General features: G+C 40.5%; 1 protein-coding gene across 20 annotated transcripts in view; it reads right to left on the reverse strand.

The window, feature by feature from the left end:
- Positions 1-25,270, reverse strand: part of ENOX1 (ecto-NOX disulfide-thiol exchanger 1) — a 485,482-nt gene that overhangs the window by 191,916 nt on the left and 268,296 nt on the right. The gene's annotated exons all lie outside the window — the stretch shown is intronic.

Raw genomic sequence — 25,270 nt, forward strand, 5'->3', positions numbered from 1 at the left:
TCAAACCTTAAGTCCCCAGTTTTTCATGACAGAAGTCAGCTGAAGTTTTGGAATTAATTTCACTGGAAGCAAAAAGAGCCTTTAAGGATAAGATTTTCAAAAGAGAATACAAAAATGCATATAGAGAATTTGAATGTGCAAACCTCACATTTGCTTGTGCTAAAGGCTAATTACATAAACATTTTGTCTATGCAAACAACCAAACATACATAAGAGTAAATGTGGGTTTGAATAAAAATTTTAGGTGCCTTTTTGGTAAATAGTTTGAAGCTCAGGTCATACACATTCAATTTTCTTTATGAAAATTACTTAATAGACGTTAAGCGTGTTGTTTCCAGTTTGTAAAGCTCAATATTTCATCTTTAGAAAAGACATAATAAAAGTGATTAAACTATATTTTAGCTTAATTCTTCCCACACTTTTATCTGCAAATATTATGTGACTATAATATAAGCCAGAAGGGTGAACACGGTTGTACAAATAGCCTCCCTGCCATAGGTAATGCAGAGGCATGGAGCTGTAATTACAACTCATGTCATATAAAGGTGATCATCTTAAAAGCCACACAAGTGAAAAAAAAATCACTTAATGTAATCAGTTAACTTTGTACATTTATAATATGTTGTAAATTACAAATGGCCACTTTTACTAAGTTAAAACATATTTTGTTCTGGGACACATTGGGTCTACTTAAAATCTCAATATTTATTATATTTCAGTATTTGACTTTGCTATGTCATTTCTTTATTGTGCTATGATAAAACTGACATTTTAAGTACAATCACTACTTACCAAAAACACTGGCCAGAGGTCACAGGATTCTCTGAACAGAGGGTGACTTACATCAAGAAAGCTACATACTGAGATGTTTAAAAGTGGGTGCCTAAACTGCAGCTCCTTAAATCCGTATTTAGCTCCTTCATCTACCTCAGACTACAAATTTTGAGCCATTAACATCGATTTCAAGGTTAGAGCTGGTCGAATTATTTGCTGTTGATAAGTTATCTGACATTCAGTACATCCTCTTTCCTCTTTATGAATCATTCACAATTCAATCCTAATTTCTACAAGTGTTACGATTCACAAACAAATGCTGAACATTTTAAGTAAACAAATTTCAGCCTATTGGCAGCTTGCAAACTATTTGTTTTGACAGTGTCTTTTACCATGTATTATTGGGATGCACTGCTGGTCAGCTAAATCACTTGGTATTGCTTCTGCTTCTGGACTGGATGAGAGAAATTTTAAACAGGAGAATGAATAGTGACAATAGAATGATGAGTGACAGGACAATGATGAGTGGCAAATCCCCACTCATGCTAAAACGCCTGAAACTTTGGGGGTTTATGAACATTTTCTTGAATAAACCATGAGTTGTCCAAATACTTGCAGAAAATGAGTAATATCATTGCACAAATAAGAGCAAAGGAAATTCATTAAATTAAAATTAATGGAGATATCCTATCTCCTAGAACTGGAAGGGACCTTGAAAGGTCATCGAGTCCAGCCCCCTGCCTTCACTAGCAGGACCAAGTACTGATTTTGCCCCAGATCCCTAGGTGGCCCCCTCAAGGACTGAACTCACAACCCTGGGTTTAGCAGGCCAATGCTCAAACCACTGAGCTATCCCTCTCCCCCATTTCATTGTGTTAACTCATGAAAATATTCATGATTCACTTATTGAACAGTGTCACTAGCTCTGGTCATGAATCTGGGGAACTCCTGGTTTTAAAGTGCCCATGGGTTCTCCAAGGTAGCTCTGGGCTACTTTGCTTTCTCCCTGACCAGCTGGGCATTCATGTCATGCTCCCTGTCAGTACCCGGGCCAGGGAAGCTAATGATCCAACCAGCAGTCCAAATTCGGTGATGAATCCTGATCACGTGCCACCCGAGGCACATTGCACACATGCTAAGAAGAAGAAAATAGCCGCAGGGTAGGGTGAACGACAAAAAGTCACAAGGTGAGCCAAAGCCTGAAGCTGAACTGATCCCCTCTGACCAAGAGTTGCTGCGGGCTATTTTGTCAGCGAAACAGAACTGAATAACAAATCTGTGCACCTAAGCTCCTTGTTGAACATTCTGCAAAATGATGTACATAAAACTGGTGACAGGTGCAAAAAAGAAGCACAGGACTGGACTCTGGAGTTAGAAACCACTCATTCTAAAAATCCTTAAAGAAACTTCACCCAGAAATTGATAGATGATGACAGCATTGACAAAACTGTAGCTATAGCATTGAGAACAGTGCTAGTACAATACAAGATATTGATCTGTCCTTCTTTCTCAATACAGAATCTTTATGGGAGAAAAGTTCTTACATTGTATTAACATTATGCAAAATGACATTGCATAAAATAATCTTACAGAGATGCTCAACAGTCAGTTTAGTCTCAACATTTAGGTTTTGTAAAAAAAATAGTTTTACAAATCATAATAGTAAAAGAAAAGTTTGGTGTAAAGCAGCGTAGTTCCATTGAGTTCCTGGGGAGCTAGGCTGATTTCCCCCAGCAGAGGAGCTGGCCCATGATTTTAAATCAATTTATGCTCCTTTAAATATTAGTAACATGAAGGCATACAAAATAAACATTCTGGTTCTGCAAACACTCATGCACATAAGTAACTTTACTCAGGTGAGTATCTCCACTGAGCTGAATCTAGCCCCAAAAATAATATAGAGGAGAACATTGTATATTATGTATATTTTTTTATTTTATTTTTATGGAGCTTCCAATTAATGCAGTTTTAAAGCCCAATGCAGTAAACACAAACAGAACTCTGAAAAGACCACAGAACAGTTATGGCAATCTCTCTTTTCGTAGTCACAGAGCAAATATCCATTCTTCATCCTTACATGGTGGGCTGTGGAAGACTTTTAGACTTTCCTCAGACAGGCTGTCAGGAAGATAAAGCGCCGACAAGTCCATACCAATGAGAGCTTCTCAGTCATAGCAGATTGTACTTAGTACGCATATTTTATACCAGGCAATTAAATGCAGTTACCCAAGTGAATACAGAACTTGGTTATATATTGTGCATCAATTATCACAAGCAATGAATGCCATGAGACAAAGAGATTAACACAACATAAAACTAATTCAATAACACAGCAGATTGCTAAGTTTAAACCCTACCCTTTAGATATCCATAACACCCCAGACAATTGAATTGCAATATGACAAAGAAAATTAAACTCCCTACTGTCAAAACTGCTAGCAGAATGCCCAGGTAAAATGGTCAGCCAAAGAAGTCAGCAATTTCAGAGGCAGTGAGGATTGGACTGGGTAGTCAAGAGAAGGTTCTATTCCACCCTCTGCCGCTGACCTCCTATGTGACTTCAGGCAAGTCCCTTTACCTCTCTGCAATTTCTGTGATCACTACATGCCTCAAGGAGGGGATTGATGATATCAGCTTTCTGAAAATGAGGATTACAAGCTTTCAGATAATAAACATCACTGATGCTGATTAAGAGTTCTAAAGACAGTGGCCACTATAATCAGGTGGGATTAAAAGGCATGAGGGTGCACAGAATGATGCGATTCTTTTAAAGGTTTGATATCTCATGAGCCACCAGATCTAGCTGGATTTCCAACCTCTCCAAAGGTCTATAGCATTTGTTTCCATCCACTGTGATTCATAGGAGTGTATGGGGTGTATGGGATAGGTAGTACCTTTGAGTGATCCGAACTGCTGGACTCCTTGAGTGGTTCTTTTCCTCTCTGGTCCTCACTGTACACCCAGCTCTCACGTGAAGCTCCAAGTAGCTGTAAGTATGCGACAGTGGCCACATCCCGGTAAACCACCTCGGCAGGCAGGCTAAACCATGTGAGGGTAACCAGAAGTGTGGAAACTGATGGTGATTTAGGGATTGCCCTCCCAAGCATACGAAGACGGTTATGGTAGCCAAGGCGAAAGAGACCATATGTTGTTCCAAGGGCTTGAAAAGCAGTGCAGCGATGTATTGTGGAAGGCGAAAGGCATGATGGGGCACTACAGGAGTCATGGCTATCCACTGCAGCTAAAGGAGCCTCCAGTTGTAACAGTCTTTGTGCCACTGGGCCAAGCTTCAGCAGCCGAGAGAATGGGACTGTCCCAGTGCAACGACTCTTTAATCAACTTCACACACACGTCATTCATGCACATTTCTCCTCAAAAGTCCTGTGGCGATGGGGGAGTGCCAGGTGAAGATGATTACCGGCAGTCGTAGCCACAAGCCTGCACACAGGTGGCCTGGGACATTGGTCGCCCATCCCTGACCAAAGGGCAGCAGGAAGCTCGGCAACACCCCAGGTGACAGAGCAGCCCTTTTTGGGATTGCACGGCTCTCTCTTTGTAAGGGAAGGGACTAGAAATGGTGCCTCAAACACTGCCTGCCCAAATTAAACCTGGCCAGCTTACCACAGCTGGTAGATCATCCTCAACGTGGTCGAAAACCAAAGATAACTAAAAAAGCACTGAAGAGTGCTGCTTGGAACATCAGGACTATGATAGACAAAGACGATACCTCTTGATTTGAAAGAAGAAGAGAAAAGAACCACACAAAGATAGAATCCTTGGAGTGGGAATTGCCATTAAGACCAAAACTCTTGCAATGTCTTGAAGACTTTCCAATAGGCATTAACGAAAGACTCATGAAACTCCGGTTACCACTAAATAAGTCATGATTTGCTACCATCGTCAGTGCATATGCGCCCAGCCCACCGTAACAAGCCCTGTCAATGCTAAGGAATAGGTCTACTCTGATCTCAATTCTCTCATCAAGTCAACACCACAAAGCGACAAACTAATCATCCTAGGAAATTTTAATGCAAGAGTAGGTAAAGATAACTACAACTGACAAGGCGTCGTTGGGAAACATGGCATTGGAAAAATGAATGAAAATGGTCTTCTACTCCTAAACAAGTGTGCAGAACATAGCCTAACAATTACTATCTTCAGACAGGCAGACAAATGTAAAACTACATGGATGCACCCCAGATCCAAACAATGGCATCTAATAGATTACATCATTGTCCGACAATGTGATGTAAGGGATGTCAGGATCACCAGAGCCATGCGTGGAGCAGAATGTTGGATGGATCATAGAATCATTAGGTCAATAGTGAATCTACACATTGTACCCACACGTTGAAATGCCCCAAAACAATCAAGACATCCCCTGGTATTGTTAAACTAAATCATGTACCATACCGAGACAAGCTACAAAGTGCACTAGAAACCAACCTTCATGATACCCCTGTCGCATGGGAGGAATTTAGAGAGACAGTACAAAAAACTGCAACTGACATCCTTGGATGGAAGAAAAGGGCTCACCATGACAGGTTTGATGAAAATGATGAGGAAATCACAGTACTTTTGAAAGAAAAAAGTGAGGCTTTCCAAATCTGGCAAAATTATAGTCAGTCTCCTCAAAAAGAGACAGATTTAAACACCTGCAAAGCAAGGCACAAAGACAACTATGCTTGATACAAGATAAATGGTGGGAGAAGATAGCAGAAGACACTCAAATGTATGCAGAAACAAATGAAACAAAGAAATTCTTTGATTCCTTGAAGGTAGTCTATGGATGTTCAAAGGTGGGCACAGGTTCGTTCATGATGGCTGATGGAAGGACAGTCATCAAAGACAAACATGGCATGGAACAGAGATGGGTTGAACATTTCAGCCAACTACTGAACAGCCCGTGTTCAATTGAAACAAGTGTTATTAGTCTGATACCTCAAAAGCCTATTCAGCACCACCTAGACTCAACACCCTCACTTGAAGAAATAGAAAAGGCAATCAGTTTGATGAGCTCAGGAAAGTCCTCAGGCAGAGATAGAATACTGGCAGAAATATATAAATCTGTGGGTCCAAAAGTGATAACAACACTCTAGAAGATCCTTACTGATATCTGGGACAGTGAAGAAATGCCACAAGACTTCAAAGATGCCACAATTATTCCTTTATTTAAAAATAAAGGCGGCAAAATGGTCTGTGATAACTACCGTGGGATATCTCTCTTATCTGTCACTGGGAAAATCTTTGCTCATGTCCTCCTGAACTGACTGATTTCATCTGTCTCAGAAGCCAATCTACCTGAGACTCAGTGCGGATTCAGACCTGGTCGTAGTACCATAGACATGATTTACAGTATCAGGTAAATACAAGAAAAATGTATTGAACAAAACATGAATCTGTTCAGTGTTTTCATCGATCTGTCATAAGCATTTGATATAGTCAATAGAGAAGGATTATGGATGATCCTCAGCAAACTTGGTTGCCAACCAAAACTGGTAAAGATCATTCATTTATTTCATGAGGGGATGCAAGGTCAGGTACTTTTGAATGGAGATCTCACTGACTCCTTTCCCATTTCAAATGGAGTCAAACAAGGCTGTGTCCTTGTCCCTGTACTGTTCAAGCTCTTCTTCACCCAACTTCTCAACCATGCTACAGATGGGCTCAACAGAGGCATATACATCAGATACAGACACGACGGCTCAGTCTTCAATCTTACAAGGTTTAAAGCAAAAACAGAAGTAACAGAACTACTACTGAGAGAAGCACTCTTTGCGGATGATTGTGCCCTCCTAGCACATACAGAGGGAGATCTCCAGTGCGTTGTAGATTGCTTCACTGAAGCATCAAAATTGTTTGGCCTCACAATCAACCTGGAGAAAACTGTGGTGTTGCACCAATCATCTTCACCGCTCTGTGCCATATCCCCTAACATATCCATTAGTGGAATCCAACTAAATCAAGTTGACAGTTTTATCTATCTCGGCAGCAACATCTCCCATGATGGATCTCTTGACAAAGAGATCACGAACAGGATACAGAAAGCTTCTCAGACATTAGGAAAGTTATGTAACAAAGTCCTGAAATCCCACAACATACCCCCTCTCAACAAAAATAAAACTTTATAATGCTTTTGTGTTCACATCTCTCCTCTATGGCTGCGCAACATGGACACTATACAAATGGCATATCAAACAGCAAGAGGCCTTCCATATGCGATCTCTGCATACCATTATGGGGATCCATTGGCAGGACAAAATTACCAACCTGCAGGTTCTCCAAAAGTCAAATGCCATAAGCATCGAGACCATGATGATAAAAGCTCAACTATGCTGGATTGGACACATCATTAGGATGCCTGAATATTAACTCCCCAGAAAAATTTTCTATGGAAAATTGGCATAAGGACTCTGGAATCAAGGCCGCCCCAGAAAGTGCTACAAGGACAGCATCAAGAACAGCATATATTTCGGTGCAATAAAACCAAGAATGATCTGAGAAGGCTGTGTTAAATAGATCAGTGATCAGCCTGGCAACACACAGCACTCACAGCTTTCCACACCTTTGAAGAGGACAGAAATAATCGATTGTTAGCTGCAAGGGAAAAGCGTCATACCACTGCTATAGCTACCAAGACGCTCACCAATGACTGTCTGCCCAATCTGCTCTCGAGCATGCACGTTACGCTTGGACTTCAGAGTCACTCCAGAATCCACAAAAAGAGAGAGCATGAAAATGTCATTGTCGAACTGACGGACTACTCACACTGTGATTCATAAGATATTGGACATTAGATCGGTCACTGCACCACCCGATAAGGCAAAAATACAGGCCATTTACCAGACAGGGCAGGGTGTTTTCAACATATCACACACTTTCAGCTAGTCTCCCTCTGCTGCTGCTTTTGTTTACGGATTAGTAGAGCTGCAGATAGGATTGCCAGGTATCCAGTTTTCAACCGAAACACCCAGTCGAAAAGGGACTTTGGCAGCTCCGGTCAGCACTGCTGACTGGGCCGTTAAAGTCCAGCTGGCAGTGCTGGCAGTGCAGCGAGGCTGGTAGGCTCCCTACCTGGCTCCGTGTGGCTCCCGGAAGCAGCTGGCATGTCCGGCTCCTAGGCAGAGGGATGGCCACGGGGGCTCCGTGTGCTGCCCCTGCCCTGAGCACCAGCTCTGCAGCTCTCATTGGCTGGGAATCATGGCCAATGGGAGCTGCGGTGGTGGTGCCTGTGGTGGGGGAGGGGGAGAAGCACGCACCAGAGCCCCGTGGCCGCCCCTTTGCCTAGAAGGCAGAGGGACATGCCAGCCGCTTCCGGGAGCCACCAGAGATAAGTGTCATCCGGCCGGAGCCCGCATCTCAAACCCTCTCCCATGCCCCAACCTCCATCCCCAGCCCTGAGCCCCCTCCTGCACCCAAACTCCCTCCTGGAGCCTGCACCCCCTTCTGCACCCCAATGCCCTGCCCACGACTTAGCCCCATCCCACACCCCCATCTGGGGCCCCCTACCCTACCCTACCCTCCTGGGTCCCACTCAGAGCCCACACCCCCAGCCAGAGCCCTCACCCCCTCCCGCATTCCAACCCCCTGCCCTAGCCTGGTGAAAATGAGCAAGTGACTGAGGGTGGGGGAGAGCAAGTGATGGAGGGAGGGGGGATGAAGTGAACAGGAGGCAGGCCTCAGAGAAAGGGTGGGGCGGGGCCTCGGGGTAGGGGTGGGGCAAGGGTGGGGCAAGGTGTTTGGGTTTCTGCAATTGGAAAGTTGGCAACCCTAGCTGCAGAGTTTGCTTACAAAAAAAAAGTTAGACCACACCACTCACTACATGTGTTAAATATCTACTTGGTTATCTTTGGAGGAAGGAACTTGGAGAAAGAGAAAGCATTAGCAGCTGCAGCCAACATCATGACAGAATTTTCTCTCTCCCTATCATCCCATCCTTCTTGCCTACAGCATACAGAAGAAACATTTCAGAGATGACTTCTGTACCACTCTGGCGTCTACTCTTAATTTAATGAGTGTAGCATTTCAAGTGAAGGTGACTTTCTGCATTTTTGTATAGTTTGAAAACTCCAAACCCATCTGAGCTCTGAAATTCAAAGGGTTTGAAAATGCCTCAAATGAAATGAACAATATCCCGCTGTGGCAAAAAACTGCTACCACTTTTCCTCCACACTTGGGTATATGAAACATAGGAGACTCCCAAAACGAGTGGACCGAGCACTTTTGAAAATCTGGCCCTTCTTTAGGCACCTCGCCAGGAGCTGAATGCTTTTAAAAAATTGATTCCAGCTATGGATGCTGAGCACTTCAAAATCTGGATCTTACAACAAGGTTTGGTTGACCAAACTGTGCCCATTATGGAAGATCCAGTCTTCAAACTATAAACCAATAAGGAGATTCACTTTTTGGAGGTTGAGTGCAGCAGAATCTGTTATTGAAACTGGCAGGTATATAAGAATATATGTCTTCGGGAAACATGAACTTATATACACAATGAATACTGGAGGTATATTTATAGAATTAAAATGGGGAGAAATGAAATTATTCTTTTGATTTTCAATCATTTGGGATGAATTATGATACTATTATTACTCCAGACTCAGCCACTAGAAAATTATGTAATCCTATAAACTCACAAAATGAAAGTTATCATATTACGACACTTCGCTTTACATCTTGTATATACAATGTATGTTTGTGTATATATATATATATGTGTATATATATATATATATATGCATACTTGCATATGAGCATTTACACAAGTAGTCATTGCACTGCAGTCAAACAACAAATCATAATTATGTCAATGGACCTACAACATCTTCGAGAAAGCCACAACATATTTTCAGTTTACTCTGAAATCTAGCAAAGCCAATTTTCACACAACACATCATCTGGAAGAATTGCTCCTTCAGGATGCTGCATTTCTAAATGTTTTGGCTCAGCAGTTTTTGAAGATGATATCTGGCACACACAAAGGCCAGATTTCCTCCAGAAAGTAGAACACGGGAAGATTTTAGGAATGTAAAAATAACACAAACGTCTGTGAGATAAATAGGTGTTCCTTTGTAATGTTGTTTTAAAAGTCACTCAGCAACATTTTTTTAATCAAAGCCAGAACTTCACAGGCAACCAATGTAAGGTCTTAACAGGTTACAAATGTGCTTGTTCTCTTGTACAATCCTAGCAGCTGCAGCCTGAATACACTGAAGTCTGTAAATAACAGATTCTGGAGACACAATAAGGAAGACATTATAGAAGTCCAGCTTAGGGATAACAAAAGCATATGCAGGACTAAAATTATCTGGAAAAAAAGCAAGTTTGCAAGCTAGCAATGCAATGCACTAATGATAAAAGCAAATTTGGATATTGCTCAAATACAAAATGCCATTGATGGCCTGTTTTTCCACTTTGTCTAGGAGCTGATTTTAAATTGCGAATTGCTTGCCTTCCATTTCAGAGAAAGAATGCTTACAGAATAGATTATACCATTTCACCATTTCATATTGCAGTTTTTTAAGCTTTACAGATGTAAATACATATATATTTGAGGCTTCTGAAATTTTCTAATCAAATTATAATGATAATATTTAAAAAAATATAGTGCTGCTTTTCATCCAAGGTCCTCAAAATGCTTTTTTACAAATATGACATTCCTCAAATAAATATTTCAAACAATAAAGGAAGCACATAGAGCACCCTGTCTTACAGTGGGAAAATAAAATATAGTAACCAAAATGACTGTATTGTGTAGGACTGGAGGCTTCTATACCAGAGGCATGCTGGGGAAAAAAATCTTTCTTAGATGAATACTCTCACTCTCAAATAAGAAAGTAAGTGAGAAAATAGGTATAAGAAACTTAAGAAATAATAAAAGCCATAGAAATATTAAAAAGAAAAAGCCTAGCAGGTCATCTAGTCTAGTCCATTGCCACTTGGCCAGATTGTTCTCCCAAAGACTGGAGCCTCCAGATGCATATCTCCCTTTTTTAAATGGAAAGGTGGCTCAGCTGCCATCAAGATACCTTCCTCCCACCTCTAGGCCCTGAGGAGGCCTCTCCACAACCTGATAGAAATTAGTTAGAAAAAAATACAGCCCAGGACTGTATTATCCTTACTGCATAGACCAGTGCCTGCAAGGTGCAGAAGTAATCTAGGGAACAAGGTGCTCAAGGGGAGGCCCAGGTAGCCTGGCTCCATTGCTGTGGGAGCAATGGTGGTGATACCAGCAGTTTGGAGATCCAGGGCCTCCAAATGGATTGCGCTGGCTTCTTGGGAATCTACCACGATTGTGGGAAGAGGTCAACTGCGCTGACCTGGCAGGATAACACGGGGGAGGGGGATCACTAGGAAGGGAACCTCATGGAGATTTCCTCACCATAGCCGCATCTCACAGGGCTTTCTGCTGGAGGGGATGATCTAGGGCAATGTTCCCTATAGCCAGTACATTTCCAGTTTGGCTTGGGATGTCTCAAGCAACAGGGCTTTCACCACTTCCTTTGGGAGACTGAATTATACTGATAAGCTGAGTTTAGACTCTTCACCAATGCCATATAATACAAAAACCATCAGATATTTTCTCTCTCTATATATATAGTTGTGGGGATCCCTATGTAATAAATTGCATTTATCATGTGCCTTCGCTCACCATACCACATTCTGTCCATTAATCCATTCTTACCACAGCTATTTAAAAAAAGCTTCAGACTCTGTTTTTTTTAAAATGTGACCTACCACAGAACGTTTCTGCCATTCCCATCTTGATGCAGCGTGAAATCCTCACACACGCAACACCTAAAAAATTAAACTGGACTGATGTGTAACTGCCCATAGTCACTCCTGCACCTGTGACAAATTTATAATCCAGTATCTCACAACCCATCGGGGCTAGAAACCGGAGTTTTAACATAATTGAAAAGGAGAGATTCCAGTTGTGAACACACAGCACTTGCTTCTAGCCCTGGAAGATAAGGCGATAGCTGAGCTTCACATAGCAACATTATGTATGGAGAAGCTAATTTAAGTAATTTTTAGTGGTTTCTAAAATGTATTCATTATCATTTCTCTCTGCCTCCAAGTCCTGTATAATTGAATGCCCAGATCTAAGGCATCCTGGCTTTACAGACAGAGGGGTTTGAATTAAAAAATGCCAATCAAATTCTTTTAAAATTTCTAAAATCCTTTTTTTTTTCTATAAAATCTCTGGCATACACAGAAGTACATGGTGGTTTCATGTGATATTATTTTGGTTCTAATTTGGGACAATCTGCATAACTCATTTGTGCCTTTGTCACTGAGTCAGTGCAGCCACCCCAGGCTCATAGCAATGCAAACTTTATGTGACAGCATCACGTATTCGCTGTGCAAAGCCTGCTAAGAGAGATGCTGGGAGATGTTTTTAAAGCCAAGGTTTCTAGTGATAAAACCTATTAAAAGAAAAACTCTGAGTCTCTTCCACTCAGCTATGCCACCCCCTCTGTGAATCCATCCATTGACTCTTGTCCCATCTCATTCAGGATCCTGGTCGACACCTATAAGGACTTACATAATTTCACCAATTTTATATTCCCTACTCCCCATCTCACCCCTTCCCTGCCTGCCTCCCATCCCTCTCAACTTATTTTTCCAGTTTTCTTTTTTGTACACTCTTGGCTTCCTGAGTTCACATCTGAGGCACTTTCCCTGTCCTAATCCGCCACACGCCCCTCTCTCATCCAGATATCTCCATCAGACAGCACACTGGATAAGGAGTCTGATCACAGCTCTAGCACAGACCTGCTGTCCAAACCTGGGCAGGTTTCGCCTCTGTGTGTCTCTGTCTTCTCTTCTGTCCTTTGTCTTTCTCAACTAGTTAGACTTGTTGGGGAAGGATGGCCTCTCACAATGTGTTTGTACAGCACCCGGCACAACAGGTCCTCAGTCTCATTTGGAATTGTATTTCAAATGACACTATTGTAATATAGAAAACCTTAGTGAAACAACAACACCCTTCCCTTCAAGCAATCCACCCTCCTTCCCTTCACTGATAATTCTCTCCTTTTCCCAAAGTGCTGTCTTGCATATTTGTTCGTCTTATTTGAGCTATAAGTTCTTCAGGGCAGGGAATGTGTCTGTCTCTATTTTAGTAAAGTACAGTGTAAATTTACTGCACTGTATAAATGTTTTGTAATAACAACACAAATTATTTATTTCCTTTCCTGTAATCCAGTATTTCCAGGCTTCACGATACAACCAGAAAAACCTGGAATCAACAGTGAGGCCAAAAGCTTCCTGAGAACCATTACTTGGGAAGGGTGAACGGCCAGTCTAGAAGTAACTGTGAGAAACCTTGGTCAATTAGTTACCCATATTCATAAACAGCATTTGGTACGGCAATAAAAATCAATGGAAATCTGCCTGGAAGAAAACAAAGCAGAATGTAACCAGTGTAAACCAGCAGCACACTCTGCTTAACACATGTATTGTGAGGGTCACAAACAGTATCTTAGTTACTTTTTAAACAAACATACTGTTAATGATGCCACTACAACATTATGAATAAAGCATTTGGCCTGTAGCTACAAATATGGTAACTTTCATAGCTTTTGACTTGTTAATTTATATTGTCATCTAATAAACTTCTTTACCAGTGCTCTCCTGGGACCAAATTCTGACGTCAGTCTATGAATATGCATAAGACATAAATGATGCAACTAGGAAGGAAACTGTCCGGTGTAGCTGTTTTCCCCAAATTCACGTAGCTCACTGGCCCTTCTCTTGACCTCCAGCAGAGGACTATTCTGAGACAGAGCTTTCGATCAAGGAAAGTGAAAATGGAACAGCAGCAAGTAGAGTGGTTTGGACAGTCCACATTTATTATCGTGTCAATGTTTCTTGGAGCGGGAAAGACTTGATGACATAATAGGCTTTTGCGGTTGCTAAACATCTTCTGTGCTAGCTGGAACTGCTATTTGCATGAAACCAGTAATGGACTTTCATTCTTCACTATGAAGTGGAAGGATGCTCTTATGGATAAGGTCATGGACTAAAACCCAGTCCAGAGATTTGGGTTCTATTCCCAGCTCTGCCTTAAAATTCCTGAGTGAACTTGAGCAAGTCATTTAATCTCTGTACTTCAGTTCCCCCATCAGAAAAAATGGGATAATTCTTTCTTTCTCCCACTGTTTGTCAGTTTTGTCTAGAGATTAGGACTGTCAATTAATCGCAGTTAACTCATGCGATTAACTCAAAAAAATGAATCACGATTAATCGCACTTATAACAAGAGAATACCAATTGAAATTTATTAAATATTTTTGGATGTTTTTCTACATTTTCAATATTGATTTCAATTACAACACACAATACAAAGTGTACAGTGCTCACTTTATATTATTATTTTTTATTACAAATATATGCACTGTAAAAATGATAAACAAAAGAAATAGTATTTTTAAATTCATTTCATACAGGTACTGAAGTACAATCTATTGTGAAAGTGTAATTTACAAATGCAGATTTGTTGTGGTTACATAACTGCACTCAAAAACAAAACAGTGTAAAACTTTAGAGCCTACAAGTCCACTCAGTCCTACTTCTTATTCTGCCAATCGCTAAGACAAACAAATTTGTTTACATTGACGGGAGATAATGCTGCCTGCTTCTTATTTACAATGTCACCTGAAAGTGAGAACAAGCGTTCGCATGGCACTGTTGTAGCCGGCATTGAAAGGTATTTACATGCCAGATATGCTAAACATTCATATGCCCCTTCATGCTTCGGCCACCATTCCAGAGGACGTGCTTCCATGCTGATGATGCCCGTTAAAAAAATAATGCGGTAATTAAATTTGTGACTGTACTCCTTGGGGGGAGAATTGTATGTCTCCTGTTCTGTTTTACCTGCATTCTGCCTTATATTTCATGTTATAGCAGACTCTGATGATGACCCAGCACATGTTCATTTTAAGAACATTTTCACAGCAGATTTGACAAAATGCAAAGATGGTACTTATGTGAGATTTCTAAAAATAGCTACAGCACTTGACCCAAAGTTTAAGAATCTGAAGTGGTGTCCAAAATCTGAGAGGGACGAGGAGTGGAGCATGCTTTTAGAAGTCTTAAAAGAGCAACAGTCTGATGCAGAAACTACAGAACCCAAACCACCAAAAAGAAAATCAACCTTCTGCTGGTGGCATCTGACTCAGATGATGAAAATAAACATGCGTCAATCCGCTCTGCTTTGGATCGTTATCAAGCAGAACGTATGTCCTCTGGAATGGTGATTGAAGCATGAAGGGACATATGAATCTTTAACGCATCTGGCACGTAAATATCTTGTAATGCCAGTTACAACAGTGCCATGCGAACTCCTGTTCTCACTTTCAGGTGATATTGTAAACAAGAAGCAGGCAGCATTATCTCCTGCAAATTGTAACCAACCTTGTTGGTCTGAGTGATTGGCTGACCAAGAAGTAGGATTGAGTGGACTTGTGGGCTCTAAAGTTTTACACTGTTTTATTTTTTAATGCATTTTATTTTGTACGTAATTCTACGTTTGTAAGTTCAACTTTCATGGTAAAGAGATTGCACTACAGTACTTATATGAGGTGAATTGAAAAATACATGTATTTGTTTTTTACAGTGCAAATATTTCTAATAAAAAATAAATATAAAGTGAGCACTGTAAACTTTGTATTCTGTGTTGTAATTGAAATTAATATATTTGAAAATGTAGAAAACATCCACAAATATTTAAAATAAATGGTATTCTGTTGTTGTTTGACTGCGCGATTAATCACAATTAATTGTTTTAATCGCTTGACAGCCCTACTAGAGATAATATACTGTCTGTATATATTGTGCCTAACTCAATGACCCCCTGATCTACACCTGTATAACAACTTGCACTGTATTATATTGCGAGAATGCAGTTTTCAGTGTAACCAACAACAAAAAAGGCAATGATCATAATTTTTCAAGGAACACTTGGGAGAGGTGGGGAAATGGCAAGTTTCCTTTAAAGGGATTTCCAATGAAATTCACACTTTGTCAGCTGTAAATTACAGTTTGTATCTCATCCTGTTCATTCTATCTAAAGTTTATTTCTTAGTCATGCATAACAGCACTATGGTAAAATAGGTTGGGATTTTTGTGTGTGTTTAGTTAAATATGGGAACCTAGGATGCAAACAATAAATTTAATCATTTATAAAAGCCTGTATGGGTATTTGTTTGTTTGTTTGTTTTTAACTTTTGTGTTTATCTCATTTCTTAAACTGATTTCTTGTAAAAATGTGTAACAAAAACAAATGACAAAAATTAGTAAAAATCAAAATCTAGAACACCTAATTGTATTGTCTGGGAAATAATAGGTGATCACACCATTAGACTTCATTTTAATAAATCTGCTCAAGAGGTAGAGTCAGAGATGTGCATTCCATCTTCGCTTTTGCAATTCTTGACTTCTGAGTGCTAACTTGGGCAACCTTAACCTTGTACTAATATCATTATTATATTATTGCTGTTCATTCATTATAAAACAAAATACTGATTTTTGCAGAAATCTTCATTATACTTGTCTTATCTATATTTGTCTTTTAGATTACAAATTCCTCAGAACAGAGACTGTCCATGTTTCTGTCTTGTATATTACAAAGCACATCACTGACACACAACAAATCACAAAACTAGTTATGGAAGTGGTCACCAGATAGCAATGATACAGTGTCTTGTATTTTTTTTCCTCAGTGTGCAAACAAGTTTTCAGTCATGGTAGAAATGTAGTGATGGTTTTCGTTTTCTGATGGTGTTTCTTTGGGGGAGCTGTAACTTGGTGCAAGGCAGTTTGGCCTCTACTTTCATCTGTCTAACTAGAGTCAATTCTTGGGGCAGAGTTGCTCCCTGGGTACTGGGCATTGGTATTTAGGCTGAGATGCCTGAAAGATGGGGATTGTCTGTGTGCTGTCTCTAGCTTCCTCTGTTCCAGAAACAGGATATAAATACAGTATGAAACAAACCAGTTTAAGTTAGACTATACCAAGACTCTGTGTCACTGATTTCCCCTGCAACAAGAATAGTTCAACTTCTGGCATCTGATACTGCTCAATGGAGAGAAAATTAAACAGATAGCACAATTTAAAGGGATTTTCACTAGGAATTTCCCTTATGAGTTTGTTCATTTACCTGTTTAGTGCAACGTTGTGTCTGAGCACCATACAAAATTAAGAGATATACTATACCCATTATGGGATTTCTAATACCATCTTTTCTGAAGCAACAGAAGATGTGATACCAGACCCTTTTTCTGACCGGGTCTGGAAACTACTAACCTAAAAGTGGTCAGTTTCTGGCAACTGGCTTCCAAAAAAATCAACGTCACAGCAACTCTGACTTACTTAATTGAGACCCTCCTGTGCAAACTGGTGAGTCTTATACTGAGAACAGCCTGCTCTCTGCTATCATTAATTGCCGCATACTTGGAGAGTTGGATGAAAAAAGATCCAAATTCAAAATGTCAAAAGACAAATCCTTTTATTTTCCCATTCTGTTGTTATATTATACCTTAGCAACTGCTGACAAAGAAATATTGTTCCTGGTGGAAGAGAATCTGAGGCAGTTTTTTATGAGTGATTAAACTTTGAAGAGAATCTTACATATTTGCTCAATGCAAGATCTGTTTATAATGAGGCCATGCCTCTGCCTAGCATGTTGTTCCTCTTATATGACAAAATAAAAGAAAATCATAAACAAAAAATATTTTCTTTGCCTCGTGATAATTCTGTGCTGCCTTCTCAATTTTCTACTCATGTCCCTCGAAGATCTTAGGGACATGATCCAACTCCTATTGAAATCAAAGGGAGTCTTTCTGTTGACTTAATGGAAGAGGATCAAATCTTAGGCTATGTCTACACGAGGCACCTTTTAGTGACACAGTTGTGCCGCTCCCACCGACACAAAACTTCCAAGCCCAACGAGCGGTGGTAACTTTGTGGGCAGGAGAGGTCTCCTGCTGACAAAGCGCTGTTCACATCGGCGCTTTTCGTCGGCAAAACTTTTGTCGTTCGGGTGTGTGGGTTTTTTTACACTTCTGAACGACAAAAGTTTTGTCATTCCGGTTCCAGTGTAGACAAAGCCTTAGCTGAACAACAGGCTAAAGGGAAACTAATTTTTGGAAGGAAGGACCACTATGGAAAATTAAGATGATTGGACAGAGTGCCAGTGAGGATCTGGATGCCATTTGTGAAACAACAACATTTGATTGGGGGGGGGGGGGCTGTGATTAATTTAAATTCTTTTCTTGTATACTATTAAATAAAGCAACCTGAGTGACGCAGACCAAATCTATGCACTCAGCTCCCATTAACATCAACAAGATATCTGCACATTGATCTAGGGCAGTATATGACTGTAAACTGTTTCTCGTGAGATTATTGCTCACGGTTAGAATAGGAATGACAGGATTGCCTGGATTACTAAAAATATATATAATCAATGCTAATTTTTTGCCTGAAAAGTAACCAGATTAATATTTGTGGTGTAATATGTTTATTTAAAAAGTAATCTGATGGGTTAGACACTCTTGACCGTCCAATAAAAGTCTTGCTTAGATTAATAAACATCTGTCTGCAGTAAACTGTATTTATATGTTAGATTTATAGGCTGTTTTAATCTGAGCTGTAACAGTTGTGATATATTATCTGTTATGTACTCTTTAATACAATTAAACACTTTGAGAATAGAATTATGTAGAATTACATTTACATTCTCTTTTTCAAAAATGCAAAGCAAAAACATTCTTTTTATGCATGTCCCCCATGAATTTTATCTCTGATATTTGATCCAATGATATAGCTACCTCTCATTGCTTCTCCCATGAATTGTTTATATAGCAATTTTACAGCATGATTTGCATATCACAGGAAGGATCCTGTTATATGTTCCCAAAGATACAGTTTCACAAACTGTATCATTTTCTGCCACATAGGCATATCCCCAAAGTACTGGGTCTAGCTAATACAAAAAGGCATTTCCTGGCTGCCAATGGCTATTGGGCATTAATGGTGCAGTTACAAAAAGTTCAATAGCTCACAACTTATCTCTCCCTTTGTCTTCCAAAAATTAGACAGACTAATTTCCTCTATCACAGAGAGATCACTGATCATTACATTCAACTGTATTCTGATCAATTTGTTTTAGGTACAGCCTAAAATAATTAAAATCACCGAATCATAGAAATGTAGGGCTGGAAGGGATCTCAAGCCGTCATCAAGTCCAGCCCCCTGGGCTGAGACAAGACCCAGTAAACCTAGATCATCCCTGCCAAGTGTTTGTCCAACCTGTTCTTAGAAACCCTTCAATGATGTGGATTCCACAACCTCCCTTGGAAGCCTATCCCAGAATTTAACTACCCATATAGTTAGGCTGTGGCTACACTACAGCTTAAGTGGGCATAAATTACGTCTATCAGTGGTGTGAATTAGCCATCCCCGAGTGACATAATTTATGCCGCTTTAAGCGCCGTTGCGGACTGAAGCGCCGGTGTGGACAGAAGCTCTCCCGCTGACGTAGCTACCGCCGCTCACAGATGTTTAGAGTAATCAGTGCAACTGCACCGCTGTAAACTCTCAGTGTAGCCATATCCTTAGAAAGATTTTCCTAATATCTAACCTAAATCTCCCTTCTCCACACTAAGCCCATTTCTTCTTGTCCTGCCTTCTGAGGACATGAAGAACAATTGATCCCTGTCCAGCCCTTAACATCTTTGAAGACTGGTATTAGGTTCCCCCTCAGTCTTCTTTTCTCAAGACTGAACATGCCCATTTTTAACCTTTCCTCGCCTGTCAGGTTTTCTAAATCTTTTATCGTTTTTTGTTGTTCACCTCTGGCCTCTCTCCAAATTATCCACATCTTTGCTAAAGTGTGGCACCCAGAATTGGACAAGGTACTCTAGCTGAGGCCACACCAGTGCTGAGTAGAGTGGGACAGTTACCTCCCATGTCTTACATATAACACTCCTGTTATTCCACCCCACAATGACATTAGACTGCATCACATTGTTGACTCATATTCAATTAAGCAAGAAACAAATATATTAAAAAACAGAAGTGACTATCAAAGAGGGAAATCGTGTTTAGATGCACAATGGTAATTCAGCATACCATGGAAGAGTGGGTGAAGGAAATGCGGTTGGGATATAGAGTCGCTCACTTCTGGTCATTAGTACAACTTGGTCCCAGGGAGCCGTGACTGAAAGTTGTTACCATCTAATGAGTGAAGAGTGGATTACACAGTGGCACTAACTGGGACCCCTTTTGGCAGTCTCAGTGGAGCAGCAAAAGAAAGAATGTGGATGGTTGTCTCCTCAGGTCAGAGTTGAGAAATACTGGCAGGGCAGTATGGAAAAGCCTGAATTGTTCCTGCCCATGCTGTCCTTGTTTCATAGAGAGGGCCTGTCTCCAGGTCTGTCAGTGTGGTCTCTTTCACCAGCATTACATTCACAAACACACTGCCCTCAATTTTACAGTTTGTAAAATAAAAAGGGGTGTGTGGTTATAAAACACAATACAAGTAGAGATGCCCTCAGAATATTTAAGAATGATTCCCCTGCAGTACTGGAAACTCAAAACACAACATCTTTGTGCTGGTGCACGAGAACCAAAAAATAAAACTAACCTGTCTAGTTTCACTGCACAAGCACGTACTGGCAGGAATCCTGAGAGTATTTCCAAACTTAATACTCACAGAAGAACATTTATCGTTTCTTGAAGTGGATGCCTTTAATAGAATCTGAAAAGCGTAAGGGAAGGGCATGGTCCTGAAGCCCATTGGGCCTGGGAAGAAACAAGTTCTGCAGGAACTCAGGGAGTGACTGTTTGCTATTAAGACTGTAGGGTAGAGAAAAAATGTCTCCAAGTTCATGTACCTAACACTCAAAAGTCTGTCTGCTGCACAGAAGGAAATAAGCAGCAGTGAGAAAGGGTGTTCGCAGTTAACTCACGACTTGCTGGCTGGAATCTAGAAGCCTGGCAATGGAAAGAATGTTGAACATTGAATGATCAGCGGTAGTTAAACTGTTCCTAATGTGACATCTGCTACAGAAGTGTGAACCTCATACAAGGCCAGTTTAACACAAGTGAGACTTTATTGGACACACATTTACCCTAAGACGGCACAGACACCAGTTGCTTCAAGTGCCCCTCAGAACTTCCTATCACATCGTCGCCACCCCCTTGAATACAATAGTCTGAGAGGATCCTCGGCCAGTGCAAAAAGCTGTACAATAATTAGGAGAAAGCAGGTAGAGGGGCTGAATCCCCGGGCTGCACTGAAAGCAGCCAGCTATGTTCTTAATGCGCCAATCATTAGCGTATCTAGGCACCTTGAATCTCATCCATTTATTCTTCCCTTGGAAAAATGTCACCATTGTGCTGCCACTGTATCAAGGGAAGGTTTTCACTAAAAGATGCATCTCACATTGCACACTAACATTGGGAAATCTCAGGTCACCCTGATCTGTGGTGGTAAAAGGTTCCACAAATGCAGGCTCACTACTGAGAAAGTCCAGTCATCAAGTACTTCACCATTGCTCCATCAGACGTGCTCACAATTGTTCGGGTAGCCTGAGCAGTCTTAGAGACTTGGTGGCTGAGCTTGCTAGGCTTCAGCCCATTGAGGGTCTATAAAAAGATTAGCACTGGACTCTTGGTGTGGATCAAGATTTGGTTGGGGAGCAGAGCACAGAAGACCAAGTGGAGACAGGACAGCTGAATTGCTCCACAGGTGGGAGCAGCTTTCCCGGAGGAGGTGCAGTTGCCAGTTATAACACTGAGTTCTATGGGGGAGAAATAAGAAAAGTCAGATAAGGAGAGTCTGCTCAACTGCTAGCTTTTAAAGGCCACAGCATGGAAATTTGTCATAAGGAGATCGTCTACAAGTGCTATCTGCACCATGTCCATTATCATGACCTGTTGATTAGAAAAGGACAGAGATACTGTGAGAGATCGGGTGTGGCTGGAGCCCACTTGCTACTAGCTTCTCGAGTAACTTTGCCCAAAGGAAGGATTTGTGTAAAACAAAATAGCCAAAAAACCCACCACTTTAGGATGATGGCATTTAGGGTATTTTGGGGCGAGACCCATTCAGATTTTGTTCACTGTAGTAGGGGAACAGTGTAATCGATGTGTAATGTTGTATTACATTTGGATACATTTGTTGCATATTGAGGATTTATAGGCACTAACCAGAGCAATTTCAAATCCCAAAATATTTATTCCAGGCTTGTGAAGTGGCATGATATTTTTCATCCCATCTTGACTGGAAGAAAGAATAGATTCAGGTTATAAATTGTTTTGTATTACTTGTTAATGCTAACAGCTTTTCGGTATCTGCTGGTGGTTGAAGGGACAAGAGGGAGATGGATAATGCTTTACATATAAAATCATAGAGTTGAAGAAACATAAAAAGCTTTGTTTTCAACATTGCATTTATGTTTAAGCCATTCAAGTGACAAGAATTGGTTGTCTTGGAAGCAATCTGCAATTGTGTGAAATCCTTCATCTGTCCAATATGTGAAATATTTATTTTCTACGTCTGATTCACTAAACCCAGGCTAGGAGAAGAAGGTGGGCTATAGTTTGTCATTCTCAAGTCTCGTTTCCAGAGACAACCAGATTAGATTGGGCCAGGGGGGAAGGAGAGAAAGCCCAGTTGTTGTACAGGATGTTAGTAGAAATAAATGAGAGAAGTACCAGATGTAGCTCTAGAGAAGCTTTAGGGGGGATTATGTAGCAAAGTGCTACTCTCGTATTGTTTTTAGTGTGGCTGCAAAATTACATAGTTTCCAATAAGCGAGGGGAATCCCCATCTCTTTCTTAGACAATTATTTCTTTGGGAGATTAATTCTCTGTCATTTGTTTCTCCATAAAAATTGCTTATTTTTTTGTATATAGAGGGTTGTTTTTTGTGGTTAGGAACTAATTAATTATGGGGGTAACACTTGGAGGTGGTCCAGACAAGATGCTCATTTTGATTATTCTGAAAAATGTTTATATAAAATGTCATTGGGGAATTCACTATTTATTACATCTCAGTGGTTTCCACAGAATTTGGTCCTGCAAACAGGAATTTAGCTGCTGTGTGAACTGGAGTATAATCCAGTCCACTCTCCCATAGTTATTTCGAGGTGGTAAAAAGGAGTAAAACATTATTTTTGTCACCAAAGGAAGTGGATATGACTCTGAATAGTCATATGAAGTAGGTCTATTATTTAAGAAGATGCCATTTTCCTTCGATTCATAGATTTCATGGCCAGTAGGGGCCACTGTGATTATCAGGTCTGACCTCCTATATAACACAGGCCACAGAACTTCCATAAAATAATTCCTAAAGCATCTCTTTTAGAAAAGCTTCCAATCTTAATTTAAAAATTGTCAGTGATGAAAACTCCACTACGACCCTTGGGAAATTGTTCCAATGATTAATTACTCTCAATGTTAAAAATGTACACCTTATTTCCAGTTTGAATTTGTCTAACTTCAACTTCCATCCATTGTGTTATACCTTCTCTGTGAGACTGATGAGCCCATTATTAAATATTTGTTCCCCACATAGATATTTATAAACTGTAATCAAGTGACCCTTTAATCATCTCTTTGTTCAGCTAAATAGATTGTGCCTCTTGAGCCTATCACCATAATGCATATTTTCTAATCCTTTAATCTTTTTGTGGCTCTTTTTAAACCCTCCCAAATTTAACAACATCTTTCTTGAATTATGGGAACCAGTATTCCAGCAGCGGTAGCACTGCTGCCTAATATAGAGATAAAATGCCTCCCTACGCCTATTTGAGATTCACCTGTTTTATGAATCCCCGGATTGCATTAGGCTTTTGACCTCAATGTCACATGGGGAGCTCATGTAACAGTTGATTAGCCACCATGCCCCCCAAATCTTTTTCAGAGCCAATACTTCCCAGGATTGAGTTTCACTCTTCTATAAGTATGGCCTACATTCTTTGTTCTTAGATGTATATATTTACATTTAGCCATATTAAAACACATATTGTTTGCACGTGCCCTATGTGCTTGTGCCCTAGACTAGATGGCCTCTTGTGGTCCTTTCCAGTCCTATGATTTACCAAGCGATCCAGATGGCTCTGAGTCAGTGACCTGTTTTATACAAGTACTTTCAGTACAGAGTCACAGTTTAAAGAAAAGATTATATTTTTACCTCTCAGAGAAGTCTTGCATTAAAGGCCCTTGATGCCACTGATATTGTAAGCAGATTGTGGGTTCACATTCAAGAGGCGCATCAATAGTTTAATTAAATTAAGTCAAGTGGAAGATGGCAGCCTTCCCAGGGCCCACTCTTTTAAGTGAGAACTCACAATGAATGACATCAACTTGGCGACCAAACATTGCTCAGCGATGATCTGGTCATCAGAGCAGCAACTCAACAAATCCTAAAGTTCCTCCTCAGGGCCAATCAACATGCCAAATAGGCCCTGGAATAAGAATCCTACAACTTAATGTTGAAGGACTCTCATTAGCAAAATGCGAGTACCTTGGAAACTGGCTGAAGACTTACAACATTGATATCCTCATATTGCAAGAGACCCATGTTGGCAACGACCAACAGGCTAGGCACTACCGTATCTATGGATACAATCTAACGACTAGCCATTTTCATCCTAAATATGGCTTGGCAATATACATCAAGGACACCATCACAGATTTTAATGTTATTCCATCAACCAAAGAGGAGACCACATTTACCACAACTATCAAAGTAGAGGAGCTCCACATTAACAACGTCTATAAAGCCCCTAGCACAAGATGGCCAAAACCAGTGCTACCCAGCACTCCTATTCCATGCATCTATGCAGGTGATTTTGATAGTCACCACACTATGTGAGGCTAATGAAACTGATGGCAAAAATCTCATGGACTGGCTATCTGCACAAGACTTACAACTAATCTATGAACTAAAACAACAATTAATATTCCATTCAAGCCACTGGCAACATGGTTACAATCCAGACCTAACATTCATGTCTAAAGACCAAAGTGGTAACACTCTCATCGTAACATGTGAAGTACTATCAGTATTTCCAAACAGCCAACACAAGCCTATAATGATATACATAGGCATTGAAATTCCTGTGTTTTTTCAGAAACAGGTACCGCGATGGAATTTTGCTAAAGCTGATTGGTATGCCTACAAAGAGACTCTTGAGAAAACTGTTGCAAGGATTCCAGCAAGACTGGAATGCTAGCAATGGTTTGCAGGGCTCCTGAAAGTAGCAGGAAAGAACATTCCCCGAGGCTTCTGGAAAAAGCATACTTCCTGCTGGATGAAAGAGATGCATCGGTTGCTCCAGCAATACTACCAAACCAGGAACTCTCATATCACAAAAGCCCTGCTACACTCCCTTGACACAGCAAGACACCAGCACTGGCTTGATTGTGTGCAAAACCTTGATTTTACATGTTCAAGTCGCCTGGACACTACTATGAC

Source organism: Chrysemys picta, chromosome 1 (assembly GCF_011386835.1).
Source record: "Chrysemys picta bellii isolate R12L10 chromosome 1, ASM1138683v2, whole genome shotgun sequence".
Taxonomy (NCBI): Eukaryota; Metazoa; Chordata; order Testudines; family Emydidae; genus Chrysemys; species Chrysemys picta.